At 44.4% G+C, this 19,065-nt stretch overlaps 1 long non-coding RNA gene across 9 annotated transcripts; it reads right to left on the minus strand.

The window, feature by feature from the left end:
- Positions 1-1,048: 1,048 nt before the first annotated feature.
- LOC136289651 (uncharacterized) lies at positions 1,049-18,385 on the minus strand. Of its 9 annotated transcripts, XR_010720828.1 has the most exons (10): positions 17,659-18,385; positions 16,668-16,834; positions 12,265-12,372; positions 10,999-11,128; positions 10,654-10,791; positions 7,877-7,957; positions 6,581-6,630; positions 5,480-5,585; positions 4,589-4,750; positions 1,049-3,469 (listed from the first exon to the last, which is right to left on the minus strand). It is a non-coding gene; the product is annotated as an uncharacterized lncRNA (long non-coding RNA). The 9 variants fall into 9 exon arrangements; XR_010720825.1 differs by having other exon boundaries at positions 16,668-18,385; XR_010720826.1 differs by lacking the exons at positions 16,668-16,834; positions 17,659-18,385 and adding an exon at positions 13,118-13,270.
- Between the last annotated feature and the right edge of the window lie 680 nt (positions 18,386-19,065).

Raw genomic sequence — 19,065 nt, forward strand, 5'->3', positions numbered from 1 at the left:
ATCAACCCTCAGGGTATTTGTTTTCCTTTAATCATGCTTTGTGAAGTGCTGTGTATACTTAGCAATGCCCTGTAAATTAAAAGGATTGTCATGGATTTGTTTCTAAGATCTTTATTAATTTGTTTTAAGCTATGCCAAATCAAAGTGGCCTTAGGGTTCACAGCTGTTCCCTAGCAGCTAGGATGGGATTGCTCACCAGGCTAAGCACATAACTGGAGTTCCTTTCCACAGCCACTGTTAGTTTTGCCCGTTCAGCGTCACTTGGCTGAAATGAATTAATTTCCTCTGGCCTGTTTGCCCTTTACTTTTTGTAGTCATGTAGCTGGAGAGGAGAACCTGGGTACCAACCCTTTCTTTGCTGTTACAGGGTATGTTCCTCTTCTTCTTGGGATTTAATAATTTTGTGGGCAGCATAAACTCACAAGACAAATTCAGAAGGTACTGGGGATGTGCAAAAAGGAAAGAATCAGAAGGTTTGCTTTGACAAGCAGTCACCTCACTGGCTTCTCTACCAGCCAGCTCCTCCTTAGGACCAGTGGGAGGCTAATGGAAAAAGCAAATTAGCTACTCTAATTCCTGCAGAGCATCCCTAGCACGCTCCATCCCAGACCTGTGATCACCAGCTGGTGCCAAAATGCTCCTGCCAGCTGTGGGATGTAGAATACTGTAGATTCCTGTTGTGCTAACAGTGCTCAGATCTTGCAGTGGGACTGTGACAGTTTAGAAATACTTGAGAGAGACAAATGGATGCATGACGTCTCTGAAATAAAATCTGTCACCCCAGTGTTGTTATCCCAACTCCCTCTCGCTCTCTCTCTCCCTTTCCTTCTTTTTATCATTCCCTTCCCTTTTTTCTTTCTTTCTCCCCAGAATGAGTTTCCCATCAGTTTCTCAGCTCAAGAATCTGGAGTTGAGGGACATTCTTAGAACTGGTCTTAATTTTCTCACATTTCTGAAAGAATCTGAAAAGCCAGAGGAGGGCTCTCAGTGCTCACCATTCCTTTATGAGTGTAGTTGTTTGAAAGCAAAACAAATGAGAGGCTCCAAGTCAGAGATACAATTTAATAGGAAAAAAGGAAAGAAAGTAAAATAAAATAGATGCAATAATACAAAAGACCACTGACAGAGTCAGAATACAACCTGAGCAGAGTGATGGAAGCAGTCCAGATGAGGTGGTCCTCCTGAAGCAGTGATCCTGTAGAAAGGTCTGGTAGCTCAGGTCCTCTGAGAATCCAGTGGGTAAAGCGCCCCCTTTACTGTCCCAAACCCCAGATTATATCCAGGTGAGAATGCTTGGTTCCTCCCCCTGGGCGGAGCATCTCACAATGGGATGGTGAGTCATGCAGGGGGTCCTTGATGGCCCATTAAACAGAGATAGCTCCTGGAGGGAGTTATCTGTGAGTCATGGGCAAGGCATCTGATGAGCCATTAACAGAAGGTAACGGCCCAGAGGGAGGGGGTGGGGGAAAACACTGCCCCACCTGGATTCAGCAGTCCATGAAGATGGTGATAGAATACTTTGTGCACATCCTATACTACAACCCAGGACAATGAGGGAAAGTGGTTTGTCTTTTTTTTTTTTCTCTGCAGTGACACACCATCCTGCTGTTAGAAAAACCTGGTTTGGAGGAGATTATTTTCTCACCTGGGTTATATAGGATCCAGTTTTCCAGTCCACTGCTGGGGAAAAAAGTCATGTAATAGTGATGACCGAAATACAGCTTTTTACACTCTTGGCTTCATTGTAACTGGAAAAACAGATTTCTTTTGATCTTGGACAAGAGGTGTGTTTTGTGTGTTCAGTAGGTTTTTAGAAGTATTTTATGCCTATTCTCTAAAACATATTTTGAAATATATCAAACAAAAGCGTCCCTGCCTGCACAGGAGAATTTTCTTTCAGGCTCTGTTTCTTCTGCACCTCAGCAACACTGGTCTGAATAGCCAGAGACACATCAGCAGCCCCCCATCTCTGAAAAATAAGGAAATACAGGAGATTTCAGGAGATGGAGCAAAGGGAGGCCAGAAGAGGCAAGTGAGCCAAAGTCAAGGTGTTCAAAACATTTTGCCATTGCAGTGGTGAATAGCTGAACCAGGCCACCATGTGAGGTAAAGGGAGAGCAGAAGTGTTTGAAATGGGATGAACAACTAGGAATGAAGACTGGGGGAGGGTTGGACTTCCTGGAGCTGCTGGGAAGATGTAATGTGGGGGTGATAACAGCTGCATGGGAGAAGGATCACCATTTCCAGATCCCCCATTGATACCTCACACCTGGACTTGCTTCCTTTTGCTTTCCAAAGCTCTTGCAGTTGTCCTGCTGCTCATGTGTTGCCCTGGGATATTTTCTGCTCTCTCTCTCCCTCCAGCTGACCTTCCCCACAACACTGCTGAACTCTGCCTGACTGTGCCTGAGGTGTTTGTGCTTTCCCATCTTCAAGCACAGAACCACAGTGGAGACTTCTCTGTGTCAGTCCCTGTTCTGTCAGTGTTTCCCCTCACAAAAGGGCAGCCCTGCCTTGCTTACCCCAGAGCACCTCCAAGCACACGGAATGTGCCCCTGCTTGTACTGATGGCAGAGCTTTTGACAGGTCTGTGTGTGTCCTTCCATTTCTCTTTTCCCAGCCTTAGCAGATCTTTTCCAGTACAGGGACTGGGAAGTTTCTTCCCACAGCTCTGCACCTGGCTGTTGTGCTTAAGAAGGTGCCTCTTTGCTGGTCATTTGCTTTCTTTTCTTTCCCTATTTCTTTAACAGATGACCTTTGGATTTCTCCTGATGCCTTCAGGCAGAAATACCAAGCAAAACAGGAAAAACAGAGTTTACATATAGTACACATTAGAGGGATTTCAGGCATCTTCCCAATTCTTTGGTCATATGATCAAGCCTTTATGTGAACATAGGGTGAAACACAAACCACAAGATGCTTAACTGGAAAAAAAAAAAGTATTTTAACAATTATTGGGAGAAGGGAAGCAGCAATGGGACTGCAGGGAGCAAAAGACTGAAACAGAACATTCTTCCTGTGACTGGTGAAGGAAGAATTAAGATCAGTGAACATAACTCATATTCTTAGAGAGGTGAAAGAAGATGGCAAAACTTGATGGTATTTGGTCTGGACCCTTGTATCCAAGCTCCCCGGCATGGTCAGCCTTGATGTTACCTATCAGGGCTGTGCTGAGGACAGGGGTTGCTGTGAAAGCATTCACGGTTAACCTCAGAGCAGCCACATCCTGCCCTAAGCTTCAGGCTTGCCCTTGACTAATTTCAGATGCAGCTGGGAATGTGACTGTGGGTTTCACCTGCATCTTCCTCCTCGTTGTGACCAGAGCCATGGATGCATGTGCAGAGAAAGTGAGTTCCTTTCTCTAGAAATGTAACCCAAGAAGATCCTGAAACTCCTCCGGCTCAGAGTCTCCGGAATCACCGTATTTGCCATCAGTGCTCAAGTCAGTCACCTGCCAGCAGGAGCATTCCTGCGGAGAGAAGCAGTGAAGTGCCAAGTCAGAAACAGCAGGGAAATAAAAAGGAAATGACTGGTACTTAAAAATACTCAACCCAGGAGGCATGAACCATGAACTGAAGAGAGATGCCAGAAGAAAACCAGACATGGCTTGGAATACAAAAGAGAATTACTAATTATAGATGCTTCCTCCGAGTCTGTGAGTAGGTGAAAGTGATGTCACTGCTGGTGTGATCATGAATGTTAGTGCTGGTGCATCACAGCAGTGGCATTGTTTCTCTAGAGCAGAGAAGAGGAATACTATCCTCTTCTGGAATGCATCCACAAATTGTTACTTCACTCTGTACCATGAAGCTGTCTGGGAAGAAGGCTCTTTTATTCCCTTCTTTGGTGATAGCACAGCTCTCATATTTGCAGTACCCTTAAAAGTCTGGGTAGCTTTCTCCCTAATCCACAGAATGAGGAACATCTATCAGAGGAACAGCACACACTGCCACTGACTTTTGTTCCAAAAGCATCATGTGAAGGACTGCTAAAGCAAAGCCTGTGTGAAGGTGTTTTGTGCCATCTGGGCACAGTGAGGTTTGCTCTTGTGTCCCTTATGAACATGGGCAAAGGATTGCTGCCTCCTCTTTCCCCAGGCTCCTTCACTGGCTGAAAGGTTCATATTCCTTGTATTAAATAGGTATCTCTGAGGCTGTGTTTTCATGACATCCAGAAATGGCAAACAGCTCTCACTGATTTGTGACTGCAGATTATCCTGGATGGCTGAAACTCTTGCCATCCCCAGCCATGCCACTGGGTTATTTTCAATTTGGATTGCTTCCCTGATCCAGTGCTCAGCACAGCCCCACAGCAAGGCTGGCACAAATAAGGGAAAATTGCAGTCTGGGGCAAGTGGTAACAAACATCTCAGGATTCCTTAAGTTGGTAATGTCACCTTGCAATCCATGCCATCAAACAGGAGCCTGGGGGAAGCAGCAGGGAGTTAAGAGAAAGCAGAACAAAGGCATTAAACAGAAATGTGCCCTTTTTTGCACACGAGGAATATCTGCAGGGGAGGTTCAGTTTAGGAATCTTTTCCAGGCGGATGTCACACAGCTGCAATCGGTGCTCATCTCTTGCTAAGTACCTCCGAGGGGTGGAGCTGCCAGGTTTGTACTACTCTGCTCATCCCACTGGAGCTCTGGTTCCACCTCCTTTTCTTCCAAAAGCTTCATCTCCTCTTCTGTGTGTGCTTGTGGTCACTTCCTCCTGAGCTCTCCTCACGGTGCCAGTGCAGCTCTGGGTACAGCTGCAGCGTGATGCAGATTGAAATTTCAGTGGCTGAAAAGTAATAGTTTCCCACTCTACCCTTGGTTATTTTTAGCTGGATCAGTTCCTGATCCAATCCACTGTACAGACACACAAACAGCTGTGTCAGTGTGGCAGGAGGAAAATGTTTGAGGGAAGCAGAGGAGAGGCTTAGCCGAGTTTAATCATCACTGGTACCAAATGGGAAACCACAATCATGAATGATTGCTCTAAATGGCTGGCAGCAGTTATTTAAACTTCTCTACAGCTCCATGTCTTACTTCTTATGTAAGAAACAAAGCCTAGGGAACTTCCCAAGTCTGCGTTACAGAAAGGAAATGGCCCTGTGTCTGGAATAGCTGCCTCTTTCTGCTTAAATCAAAGCAAGCTGAATGCAGGGAGCCTGAACAACTCTGCTGGCAGGCAAAGCAGCCAGGGTTCCTCACAGCTTCCTTAACTGTTGTAGTTTGGCCAGCCTGTACATTTAAAGGTCAAGTCCTTTAAAAGTCCTTTCAGAGATCAAAATTTGCCAGGACACCAGCCATGAGCAGCTACTCAGAAGTGTGCAAAATGTGTTTATAGTGGTCAAAAACCATGCCTGAGACACATGCTAAATGCTGGGCACTACCAAAAGACAGGGATTCTGACACAAAGATGGAAAGTATAATAAAAAATTTAGAGATTTATTCAGAAGACAAAGAAATCTATTTAGTCAATTAAAATCACTTACTGAGGCATATGACATGCTCCTTGGTGCCTGACCAACTGCTGCTGTGGGCAGGAAATGGTGGGGATGTTGTTTCATGAAGACTTTGCTCCATCCAAAAGCAGAAGTACTGAAAGGATTTACAGAATTGAATGGTTTGGGTTGGAAGGAACCTTTAAAGGTCATCTGGTTCCAGCCTCCTGCCATGGACAGAGACACCTTCCACTATCCCAGGTTGCCCAGAGCCCCATCCAACCTGGTCTTGAACACTTCCAGGGATGGGGCAGCCACAGCTTCTCTGGGCAACCTGTGCCAGGGCCTCCCCACCCTCACAGGGAAGAATTTCTTCCGCATATCCAATCTAAACCTGCTCTCTGTCAGTGTGAAGCCACTGCCCCTTGTCCTGTCACTCCAGGCCCTTGTAAAGAGTCTATGTCCATATTTCCTGTGGGCTCCCTTCAGATGCTGGAAGGCCACAATGAAGTCAACCAAAACTACTCAGAATCCTTTAGGTTGGGAAGGACCTTTAAGATCATTAAGTCCAATCACAAACCATCTTACTTTGCACGGTTCATTTGCATGTTTTTCTTTCTTTATGATGATCACAACTGCAGCAGCACTCTGAAAATGTGGACAAAGCCCTCACTTATTTGGGGGTTGTCCCAGGAAACTACAAAGCTGTGCAAATACTGGCATTTTTTTAATCTCAGAATTGCATCCAAGGGTGACAAGCAGGAATTTCATTTAGGAAATTTTTAAAAGCCTTTCAGTCTTTCAGGTTAATATACCTACAGGTTTGCTACATAAGCAAGAAGAAATACAAGGAAAGGTGTAAGCACGAGGCCATGTTTTCCCTGGATGATGCACATCATCATAGTAACCTCCCTCCTGCACAGTCACTTGCAGTTTCACAACTCTGGTTCAGACTAAATACCAATGACCTGATTCATTCTTCCACTGAATTTCGCTGTTGATAATTGCAAAAAGCACATCTAGTGCCATGACTCAGTAGGCAAAGTATCTCCTGCTCCTCCTGGCTGAAGTTTACTGTGGCCCACACCCACCTCCAGCAAAGGCTGTCCATAAATGCCCCCATGGCTCCATAGCCAGGCTCCTGACACTCACTTTTCCCAATGATTAATGTCTGAGCTTCCAGGGGAATTTCTCATCAGTACCTGCAATAAGGAAAGCCCTCCCAGTTATGTTATGCTTTAAAATAGCATCCCATACCTCCCAAAACTGAAGTCATCACAGACACATCACAAATTCCCAATTTACAAGCGCCTGACTTTGTGGAGGAGGGCATTAAGACAAATCGTGAGTGATCTGTGAGAGGTCAGAAAAGAAAGAAAAGTTTTATAAGTAGGCCTGCATGCACAAGGCATGATTGACTGGAAAAATCCAGGGGGCCTGGAATTAAAAAAACAGAAATCCTCACATTACAACTACTTTTGTAGCTCTGAGATCAAAATCACAGAAAATAAGATGAAAGACCATGTTATGATCAAATCTTTAATTCCTGAGAGTCCCAAGTGGCCAGCATTGCATAAAACTTCTATGAAAAATGAATGCCATTCCATGGATAACTTGTATGTATTGTGTAAAATATTTATTGAAGACAAATGTCATTCCATGAATAGCTTGGATGCTGCTTACTTTGAATAACAGCAGGTTCATCTACTGTAAAATAATTTCTGCCCAATGAAATTACTTTTATCCCTCAGTCTATCACCCTTTTCATAAGTAAAGTTTATGAACACATTTCTACTTTTAAATACAGCCTTTATAAGAGCCTATACACGAAAAAGGACACTGAGTGCAGCTCATTAGTTGCTTTTGACAAAGGCTCAGTGGGAGGGGAAGCAAATACAACAGAAAGAATAAAGTATCTGTGATGAAGAACCTCTAAATCTGGCTGAGGGTTGGGAGACAACCACATGAACATGAATTAGAGCTCAAGTCTATGTCCCACTGAATTAATCTTTACATTAGGGGACCATCCCTTAAGTGAGGTCCCATCTGTAGGCGTTTCTTAGCTATACTGAAGGGTTAGAGTTGTCTCAACTACTTTAAAAAGCTGGATCACTAACTGTAGAAAAAATTAATTATTCCACCACTTTCCACACACAGGTCCTTTTCTGTAAAGCTGCTCTGCACATAGATTTGGAGTTTATGACAGTACACACACACACACACACACATGTAAAATCTTTAACAGTATATCCTGGTATGGTATAATATCTAATATAATGATATTGGATAGTGTGTGCAATAAATAATCTGCCTTTTTAATATACAGTAAGTAAAACTACAGCTATGCATACACAAATTCCCTTTTCCTTTAACTGAACCAACAAGCCTTTTAGAGAAACCACATCATCTGCGTTTCTTGACTGTTGTTTCAGATTCTGACTTGCTCACCTTTTTTCCCTCTGGGCTTCTGTCTTCTCTGGTCTTACGACTTCACTGTCTCTATTCCACACATCCCTTCCAGAAGACGAACTGCAAAATCACAGGAGTGAAACTGCTGATTTTTTGAAACCACAGCTCTCAGAGAAAGATATATTATCAGCCCATCCTCGTCCTGAGCGAAGATTAACTGAGTATTAAAAAAATGGTAACATATTATCTAAGTAATAACAAACTGAGAATAGATCATCAAGCAAAATAAGAAAAGCCCCTTTTTCAAATATTGAAGCAGCATTTCTAGGGCATGTTTCACCTATTCCTAAGGTAGACACCTAAAACAGGTCAGACGAATCACCACCTAACAGTGTCCATTTCTCCCAAAAAGTTTCAAAATCAAAGACAGTTCAGAAGCTCTCGTTGATTTTAACACATATTTTCAGATTTGGGGATTAGTTTCATGGTGTAGTTTTGACAGGCTTGGGGATGGTTTCTTCCTCTAGTTTCTGAAGGAAATACAGCTTTTTTTTTAATCCCGCTATCAGCTGCCCATTAGGAACCAGCTGTCTCATTTCAATCAAATACAAGCATGTAGAGGAATCAGAGATGAGCACGTTCCTATATCCAGGGATGAATGCTCCTATACCCAGGGATCAGTGGCCAGGTGCACCAGAGAGCTCTTGCTGGCATCCCCATGGCAGGATCAGCAGGGAGAAATAGCCTTGTCCATGCTCTTTGGCATTTTAAGCAGTATCTTGTCCAGGCAGTAGAATAAAATAGCTGTTTTGGGGTTACTGAATCTGTTGGGTACATGGGAATGATATAAGGATAATTTGGGGGAGAAGGATGTTGGGAAGAGAATGAAATAAATGACAGCAGAATGTGCCACTTTTATAATTAAGTATTCATTAGAATATTGGTAATAATGAGCTCTTTAGATACTGTTTGCACTCTTTAGACTGGAAGGATTTCGTGTTGTAACACAGCACATGACCATGATTTCCACTGAATAGCTGATACAAGGGGGTGACACAACTTCAACTGATCCTGAAAGCTGGTGCTCCTAAAGTGAAGGAGACAACTTGTACCTATTCTTTGGCAGCCCTTCCTCCCTAGAAGTTCCTGAAATGCTCACACTCCTCCTCTTCATCCTAGGAGAATCTCCAAGGCAGATTACCAGAAATCAAACAGAAATTAATTAACTTCTATAAGGACAGGCCTAGAGAGCTGGGGTTGTTCAGCCAGGAGAAGAGAACGCTCTGGCGAGACCTTACGTGGCCTTTCAATATGCAGAGGGGTCTTAGAAGAAAGATGGAGACAATTTACAAGGGCCTGGAGTGACAGGATGATGGGGAATGGCTTCTAACTGACAGAGGGTACATTTAGATTAAGTATGAGAAAGAAATTCTTTACTATGAGGGTGCTGAGGCCCTGGCACAGAAGCTGTGGCTGCCCCATCTCTGGAACTGTTCCAGGCCAAGCTGGACAGGGCTTGGAGCAACCTGGAATAGTAGAAGGTGTCCCTGCCCATGGCGGGGGCTTGGAATGAGATGAGCTTTAATGCCCCTTCCAACCCAAACCATTCTCTGATTCTGTGATCTGGGAGGCCCTGGAGAGGTGGTGACTTTCCTGAACCCGGGAATTGAGGACAAAGCCCCAACGTCCCACGGGGACTCAGGTTTCCTGGCAGGGCTGGGATGCACGAGGAGTGAGCTGCACATGCTGATTCCTGTGCTCAGCAGGGCCTGGGGGCCTGGCACCTGCTCCCAGCACCTGGCCCAGCAGGGCCCCCCACACCCACACAGGAATCCTGGCCAACCCCACTGCAGGAAGCCACTGGGAACAGGGAAGGGGGTGCAGCAGCACACAGCCGGGGAGAAGCAAGAAGCCACCACTGGCACGGGACAGGGAACAGCAAACAGCCAGGCTGGTGCAGGCTGGGTGTGGGAACACATCTGCAGCGATAAGAGGTTTGCAAAACAACCTCTGGGAAGAAAACAGGGAACTGGGTTTATTGAGTCTAGAGGAGAAGGCTGGAAATAGGGCAAGACATGATAGTGCAGTAGCAGTACACAAGAGGTTGCTATTAAGAAAGGCAGCGACTACACTGCTGGAAGGACAGAGATAAGATCTAACTAACTTAATTTCCAGGAAAGAAAAGGAGACAGGAGAAAAGAAAAAGAGTAGATGTTGCAAAAACTTTCTCTGTGTAAGCCAGAGCTGGAAAAGGTTATGTGGGAGGTTGTGAAACCCCCTGCACCAGAAGTTAACCAGACATCACCATGCTCTCTCAGTAAAGGAGGGACTGCCAAGCTATCCACAAAGCTAACCTTTAGAAAGCAAAAATCCATCTTCCCTTTAAAAAAAAACAACTAAAAACCATCCATGCATGTCACATGGACCATTAAACATACGAGTGATGAGTAAAAAGCTTGAGAATTTGGATAACAAAGCTACTATAGATTTACAAATCCTGATTTCAATGCAGGCATTTAAATTCAAAATATTATTTGGATAGAAAACTTTGATCTTTCCTCACAAAGAAACCTGCAGTTGTTGAGCAGGTAAATGCTGCCAAGACCTTTTAGTGCTATTTCTGTCACATGGCACCTCCTTCCTGCAACCAACCTTTCTCCTCTGCTATGTCCTGCTCCCATGTGGAGAAGCAGCACCCACTTTATATTCTGTGAAGCACTTTTACTCCTGTTGAAATGTCTGTGGGCTAGGCCAGTCTCACAGCAAGATCATAGAGTCATCTCTCCACCATCTGATGATACAGGGCCATAATATACCTCAGGCACTAGAAGAAAACCCAGACCATATGGTTCTTCTGGGATCCACTGCAGAGAATATTCCCAAGATAGAGAGGGATTCCATCCTTCCATCAGGAATAATTAAGGCCACCAGGACATCTTATTGTAATGGAGTACCTAAAGGACATAAGGGGTTTTTGAGTTGAAGAATGGGTATCTAAGTTGAAGCAATCTAGGCAGATTCCCACTGGGCATATATGTGGTAAGGGTTTTGATGAGAATTCTGACCTGACTCAGGAGCAGCTGGCTGACCCAGGAAAAAACCCTGATCTGTTTGGTCCTAGTGAGAAGAGTTGAACCCAGGATTCACCCTTCCTTACTCACCCTCAATGAAAGCAGCTCAGCAGGAAACCAGCCCCTGAATGAAACGTGCTCACTGTGAGACCTGCCTGGAAGGCATCCCAGCACCAGAGGTGGGATAAAGGCAAAGATATCCAAGCCACTGCTGGGAATCCTGCAGGGAATATGAGACACAACCCCCAAAATTACAGAGAACAATCTGACAATGCTCCAGGGCACAGGGCTAGCAGGGGCTGGATGTGAGTACCCTACTAAGATGATGGGCCTCATATGGCTTTTTTGAGAATCACTAGTAAGGGAGAGGGAGGTCCTGGGAATGGAACATCAAACATCTACTTACAGTTGTGACAAGGTAACTTTTAAACAACCTTTTGGGTCTTTGTTTCTTTAGTCTCTGACTCCTTGGGGACTTCAGCTCACCTGTCTCAGGAGGTGTGAAAATGTCATAAAAGAAAGAAGAGTCTGTGACAATGCATGTTGACCACAGGAAAAGCATGAGGCCCATACCACAGCCACTTTACACCCTGAGCCTCCACAGTAATGAACCGAGTTTTTTGCTGAGGCAGAAACTCCTTTTATATGGTCATTCTGCTTTTATGTTTTATTTGCAGGATTACTCTTGTGCTGTTCTTAACTAAATGCAAAGAAAACTAAAAATATCACACAGTGTGAATCACAAAAAAAGGCCCTTTTTGTTTGTTAAGAACAAAAGCTCATGAAAATTCATGAAAAATGTGCCTTTGCTCATAGGAAACAATCCTGCTTCAGTCTGCCCTTCAACAACAGCATCAGAACTCCAAACAAACAATGCTTCCCCACGCTGTGTGCATGATTTGTATTTCTGTGCAAGCTCACATCGATCTTTATAATCCATCCTATGGGAAAGACTGTTTTTTTCAGAACTGAGGGGAGTGAGGGGCACAGGAAATTCTCTCTCAGTATACAACAGGCCAATATCATGGAGGTGATTAAGGAATACGTGCTCATTTTTCTATTATGAGATTGGTTATCTTATTTCACATAAGTTTAGGGCCTCTAGGAAAGCCACCATGGGTGGCTAAAATCCCAGAGATTTTATTTTTCTAAAAAGGTGAAAACTACAATAAAATGGTGGATGTTTCTTGAACACTCTGAAAGAAAGCCTTAACAGTAATCCAATGCCCAATCCTAACAAAAACTACCTGAGGGAGGAAAAGGGAAGTTGCTCTTTAAACCTGCTGGTGTGACAACAACCAACACAGAGGAGCAGGTTCAGTGAACAGAATGGTGTTTAGGCTCATGTTCTTTTACCTGGATGCAGCCAGGAATCAGCATCAGGAACAGCTTCCCATGAGGGGGCACTACACTATCACAGATCCAGGCTCGGAGATCTCCACGTCCAGGACTTGTGCAAAGACACTGAACACAGAGGGAAGCACATTTCAGCTTTGTTTATCCTCCTCTGCAAAAACTACGATGATGAAAAATTACTGTGTTTATCTCGGTAAAAGCTACATTACGTGTAATTCTGTTCACCAAGAGAACTGAAACAAAAAATCCCCAACACTACATCAGGAATGCAGGGAGAATTTGGGTTTTCTGAACTTCTAAGTGCTTGATTTTACAACTACTGAAGAGGACCTTAATACAAACTAAGGACTTCTGTGTGCAATTTTTTAATGAACAGGGGATACTCTTTTTTGGTGAATGGGACACATTAATTTGTGTGCTGGATTTTGTATCTAGCCAACAAGAGGAAGGAAAGTGAAGGGCTGGTCTGAGTCATTATTACTGACCTACACCACAAGCAACGACACTTAAATGGACACAGTCATATGCGAATCTCAGCTAGGAAGAAGCGACTTGCTGGCACAGTGGTTTCCAAGTGTCGAGGGATGGGAAGGATGGGATTGGGGCAGAGGCAGCTGCCTGTATGCGGAAAAGCCTGCACACATGCAGCTCCTACATAGCCACATCCTCCCTTCCAGCTGGAACCAGAGGAATGTTTGGCAAGCCCCTCGAAGGCATCATGCTGCTTTCATTTCTGCCCCCCATGCTCAGTTTTTTAGAGGTCCCAGCTATTTCAGCAGGTCTGGACTAGAATAACAGTACCTGCAGAGGTATGATTTTGTCCATATTCCACCTCTCCCTTACAGTAATTTACCTCTAGAGTTCATAGCTGGAGCAGAAAGCCTGAAGAAATGACCACAGGGTAAGTGGCCTATCTGAATCGGAGAGAAACAAAGGCAGAATGAAGTGTTCTAGATGTTCTGGTAGTGAATTCATTGTTTTTTTCAGAATCATTTCTACAGAAGCCTTTGAGTGTCACCCCCCCCCCCCCCGCAGCCCAACTTAAGTTATTGCCATCAACACCCATCTATAAAAGTACAGAGGAAGACTCTGGTGAGGTTCTTGCTTTGCCATTTCCAAATGGGGTGGAAGTATTTCAAGAGTCCCAGTAATGTTCTCCAGGACTTCTCAAAGGGGAAAAGCAGACAATTCTCCTTATCCTGGATCCTCTCTCTTTAGGCTTTTTCTCACTGCTAATGAAGGAAGGGAAACATAAGTGTGTGAGGTGCAGATAAAGGGCAAGGCTGAGACTCCAGTCCAGCAATTACCTGCAAGTGGATGTGAAAGGTAACATGGACTGGGCAACAATTTACTGTAGCATGAGGGCTCTGCTTCAGATTTGCACAAGGATTTAGCTGCAACAGAAGAATCACAGAAGGATTTGGGGGGAAAATCCAGCTTTTTGCAGAGTTCAGAATCCTATAACCCAGAAATGAAAGTGCCACAGGAAACCAAGAGCTGCCTCCCAAATGCTCCCTGGAGCTACAAGAAAACTGGAACTGCAGATGGGGATTTCAGTCTGGGAAAGGCACCTGCCAGGAACAGGCAACTTGGGGTATCCTTTGCATGGAGCATTTCAGGGCAGAAAAAGGATAACCCCAAAGATTTCTTTGAAATTGTAACTGAGCTTGAATTGCCTATAGCGACTGCTGTATTAAGAACAGCCGTTTGGAAATATTCGCATAGCCAGTTCTCATTAAGATTTTCCAAAATCTGTGTGTGGTATTTCTAGATGTATCAATATTGTGATCCTGGATTACCAAAAATTAAAACTTTGGACGACGGAGGAAAGGCAAAGTACACTAAAAGCTTTCCTATCTTCCTCTTTGACTGCTCATTCCCCCAGTATACTTTTTTCCTCCATAATGTTTTTCTGCCTTTCTGAAGGCATCTTAATAGTATGAAGCACTGGGGTTTTTCAACCTGCTCTTATTTTTTGGATGCTTGTTTACAGGTATTGTGTTTTCTGGGTGTCTCTTGTGGATCCTCCTCAGGTAGCCCACGGACCTCCTGATATGTGTGGACTCCAGGCCAGAAATTACTGCAATAATTTTATTCAGTAAAAGACACTGCTGACATTCAAAGTATCAAAAATATCCTCATTAATGTTCTTGGCCATAAACCGCCCTTTCACTACACTATATATTTTAAAATAAAACCTTTAAATTCAAGTTTGTGTTATTTACCTGCATGGACACTTCGATATAAATCTCCATATATTAATCTGGTGGGAATAAGGCTTAAAAAGCCTGCGTTACGTATATCAAATATAATTTTCAAGTTTGGTTGAGGGAAATTCTCCTAAAAATATAAGAGTTTACTACTGTTCCACTAGAGTTCCCCTGAGAATTCCATCAGTGAGTTGCCAAATGCTACTGGTGAGCAGGAAACAGGTTGCTTTAACCACAGTGTGTATCATGAAAGGTCGGGTAACTGCTTTGGAGAATATAACCCCTTTAGCATAGCTCCTTTTTTCCCCCCAATATTTAATCAAAGGAACTTCTTGCTTGTGAAACGAATCCATATTTTATCAAACTCAACTAAAAGGATTTTAATGGAATTGGACTAACTTTTAAGCTATTTCCTTCTGTCTTTTGAAAAACAATATATAAGCAAATAGATGTGAAGTGTTGAGTCATGTTTTGCTGCAGTGCATGTGAAATCTTGAGCAGGAGAGACATTGTGGGGATTTCTTTCTTCTTTCTTTGATTTCTAGCTAAGCTTTGAGCAGCAGTTTGTTTTGCCTTCTCCTCAGCTGATGTTTTTTACACCCTCAGTGAAACTAAAGTAACATCTGAGGTGATCTTGCATGCTTTGGCTGTTTGAGACTGGCCATTCCTACCCTCAATTCCATCAAAATCAGGGAAGGTCAACGAAGCCAACATTTGAATGTGTGCAGCCCACACCTTTCTGAAGCTGTGGCATGAGCAGTCATTCTCCTTGATGTCAGTCTGGATTGCAGCTGTAAACTGAGCTGGGAAAGCCCATCAGCCTCCCCCAGGCGGACATCCACAAGTTCAGAACCACCTCATCCCTTTGAGAACAGCCAGGAGCTTATAACCAAGTGAACTATTGGGCAATGTCAGGCTACAGCATGTGTGCAAATAAGAAGATTCTTTTACCACTTTTTGTGGCTGACAGGCAGGGACTCTCCAGACCATCCCGTACTCTCATGCCCCTAACAGCAGCCTTTGTCTCAAGACAGTCTGCAGCCTTTGTTTAAGTTTTCCTGGCAGCCCCTGTTAAAAAAGGGGAATTTAGCTATGTAGAACAATAGCCTGACTTGCACACGAGGCCAAGCACTGCAATTACATTGGAAAAATTTTGTACAACACACTAAATGGGCCATTCACACTTAATCCATCCAATGTAGACCTTCACTGCAACTGGTACATAATTCATCATGACAAAAAACTATCCCCCCATGGCTCATATGCCGGTATCCATTTCTACAAACGATTCTTACTGTTTTTTGTATGAAAAAAACCCAAGCAAAACCCTGGATGAAATTGAGTAAGGATTATAAAGAAACATATTTTGGGTGGATTATTTTGCTCCTGGTTTTACTCCATAAGAGCAAACACAGCATTGTACCTAGGTCACTTGTTCGCTGCACACTGTTTGGAATTCCCAGGAGAAGGCACTTGAGAAGGAAATAGGGGAAGCCCATTTTGGTCTGTTCTTTCCTTGGGATGTTCATGTTCTTTGACAATATGGGGTTTGTCTCAGAGCTACTGTTATTAACTCAGCAATGTGGATTTATAACTAGTTTCACACAGAAAAGCATTTTTAGCCCTATCACCCAAAGGAAATTTCCCAGTTCTGTATTTTGCTAAACTTTTCTGTCACAGCCACCTGGACATCTCCTTGAACAAATTTCAGGAAAGATCCCAGAAATCAGGTATTTGTCTGTGTGAAGCCCATAGTTTCTTGAACACCTGGGATAAACGATGCCTCTCCCAGACAACAGCAGGAATTCACTCTTGTAACTCCATCCACAGCTGGCACTGAAGCGGATTCTCAGACTAAGACACCCAAGCTCACTCCCACAAATGAAGAACTTCCTGTAAACCAACCAAGAAACAAAAGCTAAAAATAGTCCTCCTCCCTAGCTGCTGTCCTGTGGGGAAATCAGAACATGAGATACACCACAATCTGAAGTAGGGAAGCCCCAACCCAGATCTCTGAGGGATGGTTTGTGGACTTAAAACAATGTAATACACCACTGCATCCTTTCTGCCCTACCACACTGAATCCAAAGGTATGGCTGTAGGGATAAAGAACCTCTGTCAATGATACAGCTGCATTCAAGATTTAAAAAAACTCCCTGTATTCTGCAACTGTGACACTTTTTCCTCTCTTACCTCAGTGCCTGCTGTAGCTCAGGAAGGCGCTGGCAGCCACAAAAGCAACAAGAGCACTGTGGTACCAAAGCTGAGCTGAGGCCAGGGGAGGGTCAGCACCTCTCTCAGCCTGCTGCAGTGAAAATGAAGTGCTGGAGGCTGCAACTCTGCTCCCTGCTGAAGGAAAGCTGTAAACAAGGGGCAGGAAAAGAGACAACGGGATTTCAGAAGAGCCGCTACCGCTGGATGTTCGTAGCAAGCCTTGGAGGAAATGAAGGAAACGGCCAGGACTGACTCACCGGGGATGGGTGTTTAACTTGCTGCTTGTGTAAACTTACTGTGCTGCAGTTTCCAAGCTCTCTGTTCTGCTCCCTTCCATTATTACTAAGGTTTTTCATGCCATATGCATGTTTGAGTCTGCTTGGAGTAAGGTACAGCTGCTGAACACGCCTAGGGAAACAAACTGGCTTTCCAAGGAGGGCTCAAGTAGATGATTTTAGTTTTAAGAAGACCCTTAAACAACTCCCCTCGTCTGCAGTACTTGTGATATGTCAGCAGCCAAACCAAGTTACCAAGTTCTGTCCTGCTGCCTGCCTGGACTTTGGCATGCCCAGCTGTGTGCTCGGCATATAGAACTAAACCCAGAATAGCGTCTGGGAGAGCAGAGAGGATGTGATAGCACAGGACTTGAGCGGGACGGGATGTTTATGAGGAGGATGTTGGAGCGAGAGGAGTGGGAGGTTAATGTCCCAACTGCCCCTCTGCCTGATGATAGCACAAGGCACTGCAGGAAGCAGGAGCACTTCACAGTACAGGGCTCTGCTCTTGGTGTAGCTGGGCCTCTTTGCAGGCAAGGGACATACCAGGGATGTATATCCAGGGATAAATATCTGTATACACCCCAAGGAGGTATTTCCTTGAAGGGAAAGGGGCATACCAGGCACTCAGCTGCTGCAGCCCAGAGTTTGATGGGCTAAGACACAGTGCAGTCCAATCCACCTGGGATACTCACAGCATGGGATAGGACCTCTCCTGCTCACACTGTGCTGGGTTCCAGATGTGTTCAGGCACTCAAACTCTCTGTGCAGCAGGCAGAGAAAGCAAGGTATCTCAAGATCTGATTCACAAAACCAAACAGAAAACTGCCTTTGCAGCTGCTGGAGGTGCCAAGGACAGGGGGAGAGCTTAAGCCCACCTCAGACAATAAGCTGCCCTTTTCTGGATAGAAGAGGAGCAGTTTTCCAGTAAGGATGACCAACTCCAACCCGCTGGCAGCTGTTAGGAACTTAGAAAATGCAGTGGGAAGATGCACTGGCTATTTATATAATGTCCCAGAGGTCTGACACCAAACTAAGAGAGACATGATCCAGAGTCAGCTTCTGGGAATTTGAAGCATTCCTTTCCTTGCTGCTGACTGTAAATGCAGTGATGTGGAATGGGAATCTCAGCTGCAGGAGCTGATCCACTCTGGTGAAAAAAGGCACCCACACAAACAAATGAAAGGAGTAATCGAATCAGAAGGCAGCAGCAGGCACGAGGATGATTCTGTGGCTGGCTGGGGAGACTTCTCACTGTGCCACTTCTGAGGGGAGTTTTCCTGCCTGGGAGACTCCACACAGGTCTCGCAGGGAAGGGAAGGTTCAGGACTGCCTGGCTGTGGGCTGCAGAGTTTATCCGGTGGTTGAGCCAAGCTCTTTCTCTTTTGCTGAAGTCTTCAGAGCACGTCCTGGAGGATATACACCTCCAAGCCACAGGAAATGATTAGGAGAAAAAAAAACAGACTTAGCAAAGAGACAGCTCTGGATATCAATTTGAAGAGACAAAATATATAATATAGGTAATGCCTTCCTCAACATAATGATGTCTAAGATAATTCTTTGCACACTTTGCAATTTTGGTGAGCAAAGATCTATATAATACACCATGGCAAAGTGCACTCTCACATAAATCCTGTATCCCTTTAAGCACCTGTGTACCTACAAGAGACAGAGCACCCAGGAATTGTAGCTGTGGATTCAGTTTTTTAATGCAACCTACAGAGTTTTTTTTTTACCCACGTCCTGATCAATTTCTTCTGTATTCGGGTGTTTCATTAATTTACATTTATTTGATGATCCTGGATGTAATCCTGCCTGGGATCCTGTAATCCTATAAATCCTAGGACAACCCACCACTTTTCCTTGAACCCCCAGCTGCCTGCTGGGAGGAAACACAAAGGGCTCACACATGTGAAGTTAAGGAGTGGGAAAACAGAGACTCGGATAATGAAGGAAGCTCAAAAAAAGAAAAAGCATATCTGATTCTTTAACTGGTCCAGACATCTGGGTTGGTGGGTCAGGTGCACTCCACAGGCAAAGCAAACAAGCGCCGTGTCCAAACCTGAGAGGGACACAGTTATAACAGAATCACAGAATGTCTG

Source organism: Chamaea fasciata, unplaced genomic scaffold (assembly GCF_029207755.1).
Source record: "Chamaea fasciata isolate MVZ Bird 193981 ecotype frontalis unplaced genomic scaffold, bChaFas1.0.hap1 SCAF_5, whole genome shotgun sequence".
In the NCBI taxonomy this organism is placed as follows: domain Eukaryota; kingdom Metazoa; phylum Chordata; class Aves; order Passeriformes; family Sylviidae; genus Chamaea; species Chamaea fasciata.